Source organism: Anopheles arabiensis, chromosome 3, assembly GCF_016920715.1.
Source record: "Anopheles arabiensis isolate DONGOLA chromosome 3, AaraD3, whole genome shotgun sequence".
In the NCBI taxonomy this organism is placed as follows: domain Eukaryota; kingdom Metazoa; phylum Arthropoda; class Insecta; order Diptera; family Culicidae; genus Anopheles; species Anopheles arabiensis.
The window spans coordinates 10914628-10925231 of NC_053518.1; the positions used below are offsets into that span (position 1 = coordinate 10914628).

A 10604-nucleotide genomic window follows, 5' to 3' on the forward strand; every position below is an offset into this window, starting at 1 on the left:
AATTTTGATTGTTTTTACTGTCTATTGTATCATTATATATAATTAATGCTTATATTTCAAACCTTTTATATTTCAAACGATGCCTGAAATTAAAGTACATATCTTATCAAATCATAAACAACTGGGCTTCTCCATCGACTGTACTAAAACACCAGGCGCTTCCATTGCACATAAAAGCAAATAAAAAATCATGCTATATGTACTTTTCAATACAATACAAGCCCGCTGTTTACCGTCACAAACTATGTTATGTTTCTAATCAAATGCCATAATTACTCTATCATGATTCGAACCTCTTTTTTCGCCTTTTTTGCGCCCCTCCAAACACGCACACGTTTGATATATAGATATTTTAGAACAGCAACCCCTTGTGCAGATGAAATACAGCTTTTTCAAATTCATTATCACGAGCAGAGAAAAGCAGCGGGGTGGCAAGGGGGGTAACGTTTCCGATTTTTCCTATTGATTAGAACCAACGCAGCAAACACCAACCGACCGATACACCGGTTCGCAAACGTCCGGGCAGCGCAAAAGGCAAAAGCGCACCAATGTCGTCGCTGACCAAACCGCGGGCAAACGAAAACAATTAGAACGAACCACCAGAAAAAACGGGACGTCCGGGAATTTGCATGGTGTGATGGCGATCGGTGCATCTGCCCAGCTGTGGTGGTGGTACGGCAAACGGCTTGAACCCCTCACACCAAAGTGTGCTTTATGTGTAGCACTCGCTGCTCATCTATGTTCCCCCCCCCCGTCACGAGAGTGCACATATCATGCGAGTGAAAATTAGTTTGCAACTACCAAAAACAAAAAAAAAACTAGCAAAATACACGCACACTAACGCACTGCTTTATATTTTCACCCAACCACTAAGCGAGGTACACACTCCGCCGGATGCATGGAAACCGTACATATCTTTTCGATAGCATGCTCGGCAAAAAAAATACAAGAAAAAAAGGGTGCAAAATAGCCTCCCCGTTTGTGTCGGTCAGTGACGGGGGCAGAGATCCTTCACCCACGAGAGGTGTGCAATATAGCGCTTTTGTCCGTGCGAAGCTTCGGTTCGGTCCGATTTATCTGCGTGTGTTTGTGTAGCAGATGAGCGCGATGAGATGAAGGAAAAATCCCGGGACGCACATGTCGGTTAGCATTTTCCCGGGGACATAGCGTAGATTTTATTTATATTAATTCTCGCCGATAAATTATGAATTCCAGCACCGTTTGCTCACCCCGCGGGCCAGTGGTCCAGCGATAAGAGGATGCGTTTAGAAATGGACGGAGGAAACGTTGCCGAGAACCGAGGCAATAAATAGTTGAAATTAATGATTCGGATTTGGGAAGCAATGTTGTTGTGCATTAGAAATCGAATAGAGGCTTGAGAAATGTTAATTAGGAGGGTTGAACATTCAATCTTTGAGCCTTTTGATTTAGTAATATAGTTTGACTTTTATAATTGTTTTTACTATTGAAATATTTTTATTACTTTTTATGTTTTTTTTCTTTATTTGTACTTTATTGGTATATTTTTTATACTTTACACATGGCTTAATAAATTTCCATTTCCATCTATTTACCCTATTTACCAAACGCAATAGTTTCAATTTTAATGAGCAACCACTATAAACACGTGTGCACAGTAGTGTGCGTGTAACAGTTCAATAGTGCGAACAAACTATCAAACTCAAACTATCGCCGGGAACCATAGCAACGACGTTCGAACGACGTCGACGAACCGACAACGATGATGATGATGATGATGACGATAATATTAAATGTAATTGGTACGCAAAATTCTATTTCATACATAACTGAGCGTTTGATGTGTACGCCGCCACCGTGCCACCGCCGTGTGTATCGTGTGTGCTAATGTTTATTGACATCCCCCCCCCCCTTATTGCGAGGGGCTTATGCGTTCGTCCGTGCAATCGAACCTAAAGCTGAATGCCCCACGCAGTCTTTTTTGCGTATTTTTCTACACATTCTACGCAGTTTAGGATAGGCGCTATAGGTTTCAGTTCGCTTTTGAATGCGCGATGTTTTTGCCGAGAGGTGAACTTATGATGGTTGCCTGCGCTCATTAGCTCGTAAAACTATAAGCCCTCTAATGCGAGGCACCGTCACATGCACACACACGCACACACGGGCACACGCGTGATGCGTGTATCTAAACACACAGGCAGGTGCGGTTGGACAGGGAGGGCATACAAATACAAATGCAATCTACCCTACCCCGACACCCGACATCATCCCCCAACCCCACACTGCTTGGCAGGAAGTAGCTAGGGAAGGTGCCGTTGCATCGATACTCAGTGTCCGTTCTGCTGACGCTCTCACACAGATTTCGTCCTCCCCCCCCCCTTCTCCCTCTCTTCTTCCTCCCTTTTTCCAATTACCCACTTTCCTGTTGCGAACCCACTTCCGTCTATTATGTTCAACATTACGTATCTACGTCAATGGCAGAATGCACTGTACCACGGTCGGTACGCACGCATCCATCTACACCTTGCTTGCGCTTGCTTTAGATACAGTGCGTGTCGATTTTTTATATTTTCGCTCATTAAAATCTTTATTTGAAATATTTAAGTAATTATGGAAAACATTTTGTTTTTAGTACTTTTTTAGAACAATTCTATCTATACCCAATTGACATTTTCGAGTTCTAAAATCTGAGTTTCGAGCTATTTCCCTTAAACTGGCACCTTAAACTTCCCATAAACTGCACCAGTTTGCTTTCTTCTCTATCCTTTGGGAAATAACGTTTCCAATGCTTATTACTTGTAGTATAGTTTTTTTTATACAAAAAACCGTCGCATTTTCACCAAATAACGCCGTACAAAAATTACCTTCTATATTCTCCAAATATTAAAGCAAATTAATCTAAAACGAATTGGACGCCATCTTCATCCATTATAAGAAGGTTATTCGCACGCAAAAATGAAATTGTGACACTTTCTACATGGTTTCTTCTTCTTCTTCTTCTTCTTTGGCTCAACAACCGATGTCGGTCAAGGCCTGCCTGCACCCGCTTGTGGGCTTGGCTTTCAGTGACTAATTGATTCCCCCCCATAGCAGGATAGTCAGTCCTACGTATGGCGGCGCGGTCTATTTGGGGATTGAACCCATGACGGGCATGTTGTTAAGTCGCACGAGTTGACGACTGTACTACGAGACCGGCTCTCTACATGGTTTATCACACACAAATTCACATTTTTTGGTATTTCGAGCACCATTCGAGCAGATCATGGTTAAAAATTTAGTACAAATGTCACTTGGGTAAGCATGCGGAACAAAATTGTCTTAATTTGGTTGTGTGAAAATTAACAATCAAAGCTTCCTAATTAGGTAAATTATTCCTGTACTAGTATTTCACAGGTTTTTTACAAATGTGATCAATTATATTTCTTCTTCTTCTTCTTCTTTTTTTGGCTCAACAACCGCTGTCAATCAAGGCCTGCTTGTACTAGTCGTGGTCTTGGCTTTCAGTGACTTATTGATACCCCACCAGCAGGATAGTCAGTCCTACGGCACGGTCCATGCGGGTTTTGAACCCATGATGTGCATGTTGTTAAGTCGTACAAGTTCACGACTGTACCACGAGACCGGCGTAATTCTATAATTTAATTATTATTCAATTATATTACTAACGATTTAAAAAAATGTGACAGTGTGTCACAAATGATGAGCAGCACTGTAAACACATGTTGATTGGATTTTGCCTACGCAACACTATCACACCACTATCGCCACCCTTTCCTAGCCGGGGCTAGAGGGGATGGGGAAAAGATCGAACGGGCACTTACACTCCCGCCAGGATTGTCCTCTACCCGGTGCCGATGTGGGGGATAAGGAGAATCGTTTGCCTCACGCACACACACACACACATACGCCTGTCCAGTGTCCGGGTATCGCGCACGACGGTGGCGGCAAACACTCGCGCCACACATGTGGCTCGGCAGTCGCGTGCAACTTGCACATGGCAAACTATCATCTCTTGCGCTCTCTCTTTCTCTCTCGGATACACACGGAGGGTGTCTTGGGGAGCAAGGTAAGAGCGTACCACTTTCCACCAACACTTACACACACATTCGTTGGTGACGCTGAGCGACCGTTATTATTATTTTAAGGGACGAATGCAACGAACTATACCCCACCACTACAGCGAACGCTTCCAACTAACACGCTCTAACCCCAGCCTAGCATGTGGGGTGAAGCTCGTCTCTATGTGTTGGTGTGAGGCGTATGTGTGCATCTACTCCGCCCGGCAACGGCATGAAGACGTGAGCCATACACGGAACTGCCAACCGTGCGTCTCAGTCCCGCTCCCTACCCCCATTCGAAAGTGGTACCAGTGCGGCGGCGGCAGCCGTCCACCGTTTTTCGCCGTGTCGACGTCGCGCGGTTTGCGAGCAATTGAAAGTTGTTTAAAAAAGTTGTTTAAAAAAAGCGATACCGCTCCAGCGATAGCGTGGGCGAGAAAGCGTTGTTTAAAAAAGACGACAGCGACTGTGCGACGACGAATGTTGACGACGAGGACGCCGTCGCGAGCTCCATGCCATTACGACGACGACCTATGAAGACGACGCCGGTTTCAGCCAGACTAGACTCGGATGTGCATGGTGGACTAGTGGATTGCCCTCTCTACAGGCCTCCAAACGTTTGGACCGTTTTGGATGCTGGAACGTACCCGGACAGACGGGTTGATCTGTAAAAGGATCTTACGCCGGTCAGGTCCCTTTAAAACTATTACCTCGAGTTCATTTGAGGAAGGATTGTGGATATATCCTGGTGGGATTTCCTTGATTGGTGTCCTTGTGCGTTTTGAGCCTCGAGCGGATGGCCGGAGCTTGTTGTAGCATACAAACTGGTTGCCCTTCGTTCCGGAACAAGTCAAGCGTTAGTAAGATGAGATGCTAAAGAAACGAGGTTTAACAAAAAAATGGAAGCAGTTTCATGTGAACGCTTTGAGCGATAGTTGAATTGCTTGCGATAACCTACATTTTACGCAAAGGTGGAATCTATCAACACACCATACGATACGCCGTATTGGTGTGTTGAGTGTACTTCTTCCCTGAAGCCACCTTTTAGCCTTTAGCTATAGGGAAAGGACCTTATCAGAGGTCAACGATCAAGTGACAATCATTGAAGTGTATTTCTTGTCGTCGAGCATCCTGATAGCGACAATTAATCTCATTAACTGTAAGCTTCATTGGGTGAATGCAGGGTTTCCCCTGCAGTTTTTTTTGTTCCCCAAAAAAGTGTGCATGCTCTCCATATGATTTTTGGATTTCCTTCCTACGATTTATTGGACTTCTTCTTCTTCTTCTTCTTCTTCTTCTTCTTCTTCTTATTCTTCTTCTTATTATTATTATTATTCTTCTTCTTCTTCTTCTTCTTCTTCTTCTTCTTCTTCTTTGGCTCATCCGTGGTCGGTCAAGGCCTGTCTGTACTTGGCAGTCGTGGGCTTGGTTTTCAGTGACTTATTGATGATTTTCCCCCATAGCAGGATAGTCAGTCCTACGTATGGGGGCACGGTCTATTTGGAGCTTGAACCCATGACCGCCATGTTGTTAAGTTGTACTAGTTGATGACTGTACTACGAGACCAGCGATTTATGGGACGTTTCCAATATTTTTTGGATCTTTTGTATTGATTTGCAATTGGTTCCAATAAATCGTGGGAACGATCTTCAAATCTATGAGAAAAATATCTAAAAATGTATCTAAATCGTTATACGAACCCAACAAATTACGGGGTCCAACCAATCAGTCGTGGGAAACTCTGTAATGATGAAATTAACAAATATTTTTGAGTTACTTCAATGCTGATTTTGATTGAAATCCGACTAGATTTCATAATCGCGAACGATAATGGTAACATAGAGATTATCCTTTTGTGCTATGGCAAATAGGCGTACAAATAAGTTTGTATAGAGTTTATTTTTTCATTTAGGGATATGTCTTTTTAATATTTATTTTCTCCTGTTCAATTAGAATTTATATTGCGCTTCATATTAAGCTATCGAATTTTTCTTTTATCTCTAAAAGTTCAATTTTATATATCGATATCTTTAAAAAGTCAAAGTCAAGTCAAAAAGAAGCTAAACATTGTCTGCTGAAATGCGCTTCAACTGTCAAAGATATTTGAATATCATACAGAACTAATATATAAAGAATGATATATTGACAAACAAGCATAAAATGCAAGACACAAAATGGTGAAAGCATTAAAGGACAGTAAACCGCAACAATGCACAAATGAAAAGAAGTTTTAAAGGACACCACCATCCAGCTTCCAAAGGACAATGGACAAGCCCCGCGTGATGCTGATAAAAAGTGGGCGTACATTTTTTCCCTCTATTTAGTTCGTTTCCATTGTTTTTTTTTCAATCATCCCCTCCATCAATGAAAGGATGAGATCTATCTTCATCCCGTACACTCCTGTGGGTCGTTTCCCTTAAGGGTAGGACACTCGCGTCTCATCCGGTGGAAGCCCGCCGTGTGAAGCCTCCGTCATCATCGCGCTCCGATCCCATTTTTGTGTGCGTGAGGGAGAACGTTTTTTTTATCTTTTTTTGCTCCCCCGCTAGTGTGCGTATCCTATTTTTCCCGTGCTTTATTTTCATCACCATCAACAATCCCCTCGCCAAGCAGTTTGGGATGACCAATCCAAACCGTAAAAGGCCTGCTGCTTTCCCTTTTTCCCGGCGAGCGAGCGACGAATCAGCGACCGTTGACCGTTATGGGGCGCGCTGTTTGTGTGTGTGTGTGTGTGCATGTGCTGAGAGGACTTTTTTTCCCCGCATGCGTGCGAATCCCGAGATACGCGTGCTCCAATGTGTGTGTGCGTGGGCGTTGAAAAACTGACCCCGAGCCACGAGTGCGTTTTGTGCGTTCGCTTTTTTGTTTCTAACGCACTGTATGGCTCTTGTTGGCCACTGCAGGCTGCCACGCACTTTACGTACGCTGTTGAAATGCAAATTCCCCCTGCGGGAGGATATGCGTTAGGTAGGGATGGGTTGGAGCATGGAGACGATGGGCCAACAATCGGTGCAGGCAGTGCTAGACAAAGAAGGGGTAATAAATCCCTTTTTTCGTCCGCACCACCGGGTACGCACGGGTACAGGAAACTGTGGGCTCGGACGGGGGAAGTACAATATTTCCATAAGCTAAACGAACAATATTGACGCGGATTTTTCCACTCCTGCATACACGCAAGAGAGCGCATCGTATGCGACTCCATGTGCACCATATGCCAGCGCTTGCTTGGATGCACTTTTTTGCAACCACTTTTTCCGCACCATTTAAGCTTTTGTTGCTGCCGCCATGCATTGGTGGAAAATGCAAAAAAAAAAAACAAAAAAAATGCTACGCACACCCACAGACACCCACACACTCGTTCAATAAACCAATCGAAAGCGCAGTGGTGAAATAATGCATTATGTACTTGTACATCAGTGAAACCAGCCCCAAAACCGCTTGCGATGTAAGGATGGAGCGCGGGCTGTGAATTTATATGCACACGCTGTACACGGCTCCTTTCGCTGGTGTGGTGTTGCTGTGCCGAGGGAGTGGTTTTCCCGGTCCGATTATGTGTTTGATGATTTGTCAGATTTTTTTTCTTCCTTTAGCACGCCGTGCGCGTATTGAATTTCCGGGAAATGGCGATGAAATTTGTATCATCTTTGTTGGGGTAGAATAATGATGCACCGTGCTCACAGAAGGTGGTTTAACAAAATGGCGCCTTTGGGTTGATTTGAAGTTTCAGAAATTTTTAAAAAATTTAAGTGCCTATTATATTTAAATGGGGTTTTCAATAATTTTACACATTTTTGTTTTCAAATCTCCGGCATCAACGAAAATACCTATTATAAATTATTTAAGTAGTAGCCAACACATCTCGGGAAACCCTGCATTTGGTCCTTCGAGCCAGAACGTGTCAAGCTCAAATTATTTATGTGTTAAATGAAGTTTAATTAGAGTATGAATATAATATCATGAAGGAATAATATTAGAAAAAAACATCAATTTATCATTAAGAATAAAGGTCCTTCAATTAGTTATTTTTTAAACATTTTTTTTTAATATCAAAATCCTAAAATATCTTATTTCCAAAACATTATAAAAACACTGCCAAATACTGCCTGACATATTATCAAACTACTCTACTATACCAAAAAAACTCCTTTGAAACACTCCGCACACCTTAGTTTGCATCTCAAATGTTTATCCACCAAAAGAAGAAGAAAAAACGTTCAAAATCTCGACCGAGTTTTTAATCCATTGTTGAAATAGCCCTTCGCTTCATTCGGCATACTGTGTAGCAAAACAAAAAGCATCCAGCTTCGAGAAAAAATAAACAGAAAAAACTTCTTCCAATGCAAGCTTTCCAAGCTACGCAACAAACGCCGCCAGCAAGATAATCACACCCCAACACAATACAGCGCCAAAGCACAACAAAAAATGCGCTCGTAAACTTTTTTGAAAACAAACTTTGTAAAACCATTTCCCTTTGGCTAGTGCTGTGCGCCTCCTGGGTTTCTTTTCTTCTTTTTTTTGCGTTGCATTAATCCTGACTATTTTGCCAGTGCCCGTTTTTTTTGCTCCCAAGCCACTCGGCCAACGTCCAACGAGCGTTCAAACAACGGGCAAGCATTCTTGGCTTGGGAATTGGTATTTGCTGGTCCAAGAAAGAGAAAAGAGCTGCTGCTAAACAAAAGAATGTCCACAGCAAAGCAAAGCACAGCAGTTCGACAGGAACGGGGGCAAAAAACAAACAAAACGTAAAACATAAATTCAAAAGTCTGGTAAAAGATGAACATTCTATACAGCAAAAAAAAGCACAAAGAAACAAATCTTCGAGCGCTTCGCACTGCAAAAAAGGGCTCAAAAGTGCACAATATTAAAAGAGCACCGTTCCCTGCTCCTTCCCATACCATTCCCAATCAGATTGGGCAGAGGCGGGGTGGGTTTTTCTTCTTGCGCTCAGGAAAAAGTCCCATCCAAAGGCTGTCGGGGTGGTATATAAGGAGGAGCCGAGGAGCGTAAGCAGAATGGAATGGAAAAGTACAATTTCTAACAATTTACGTCAAGTATTCGAAGACACAGGCTCCAGCTGGGGGGGGGGTGGGGGAGTGGAGCGAACCAGGGAGAAGGCAGAAAGTCGACACAAAACGACGATGATGTTGATGATGGCTTAAAGGTACCTTCACTCTCTATGCCCTTGCAAGCCATGGAAGGTGTGCAGCGCTGGGGTTTTAATCGGTAAAATTTTAAATTATTTTCCATCCCGAGCACGCCCCCGGCAGGACGAAAGGGTCAGTCTTGCTTCACCCTTTCCCATTTCTTGCGCTCTTTTTCTATTAAGGATACTGTGAACACAAGTTGTGGAGAAAGCCGATCCAAACAGAAAGCATTCTAAAGCAGCTTATCCAAACTGATCTTTTCTTTGGAACACTATTCTTATATGCCCCGATGTTCCCATTGGGAGCAAATTCCGCCCTGGAAGTGGACATCGACCGAGGGTGAAGAAAATGAATTGCTAAAATAGTTTTCCCAATAGCTACTCCTTCTCCTCCTGCAAGTCTTGCGATCTACGCACATTCTGTGCACAGTCTACCACAAGGGAGAACAGATGGCTGCAAGCGTACCAGCTAGCCCTCATCGAATCTATTTCTTTTGCCACGCTGGTCAACTTCTTTTCGTACCTTCGTATGGACTTCTGCCGATGACCGGAACTTGTTTGCATCCTAACCCATCCGCTCGTAATGGGAATGGGTTGGTGGCTGGTGACGGGTAAAGATTCTTTAAAATGCTAAAGTTTGCTCCCCTTTCCAGAGGGTTTGTGGTGGGCTTGCGTTAGCCGTTGAACACCGTATAACCCCCTAATCGGTCGTACGGCTGTTGGACCTAGAAGACCTTGATGCTCTGTACGCCCATTGGTAGACACTGTACCCGGAAAAGGATAGTAGCGTGTGCGAACAGAGCGGACAGTTTGTTTGTAAACAGACGTTAACCGGTCGAACTGTTTTCCGAAAGACTAACCGAGTTTTCTAGGCCCAACGTAATGCTGTGCAGGAGATATTGCCTCATGGGGAATGTCTCATGAATGGATTATCTTATACTTTGTTGTTGAAATGTTGGACTGGAAAAGTGGACTAGCGAAACGTTTAGAAAGTGGAGAGGCTTAACGGGGTTAGAAGGTGATAGCAAAATGTATCCAATCGTCAAGAGGAGTAGGAGTGTGTGGTAACATCCCGACTGAGCTGAGGTGTTATAATGATAGATTTCGGTATAGTTGTAAACGAAACCTTGATTATTTCAATTGCTGCAGTATTCTGATGCCCAAAATATCATTATTCAAAGGAAATTGATCAGTGAATTGTATATCTTTAGGAGTCTTTGGCAACAGTAATTATTTTCAATGCGTTACGCCAAAAACTATGCAATATACACACATTTCATTTTAGCATTCAAAGTGAAATTAAATACATATGAAAAAGCTTTATAAATTAATTTGATCGATAAATAGCATTAATTGAGGAACCTTTTAGTAATAAACATGATTTTACATCTAGTGAAACCATTCAATTTGAATTACGCCTCAAA

General features: G+C 43.0%; 1 protein-coding gene across 1 annotated transcript in view; it reads left to right on the forward strand.

Moving 5' to 3' along the window:
* Positions 1–10604, forward strand: part of LOC120902369 — a 48547-nt gene that overhangs the window by 29517 nt on the left and 8426 nt on the right. The gene's annotated exons all lie outside the window — the stretch shown is intronic.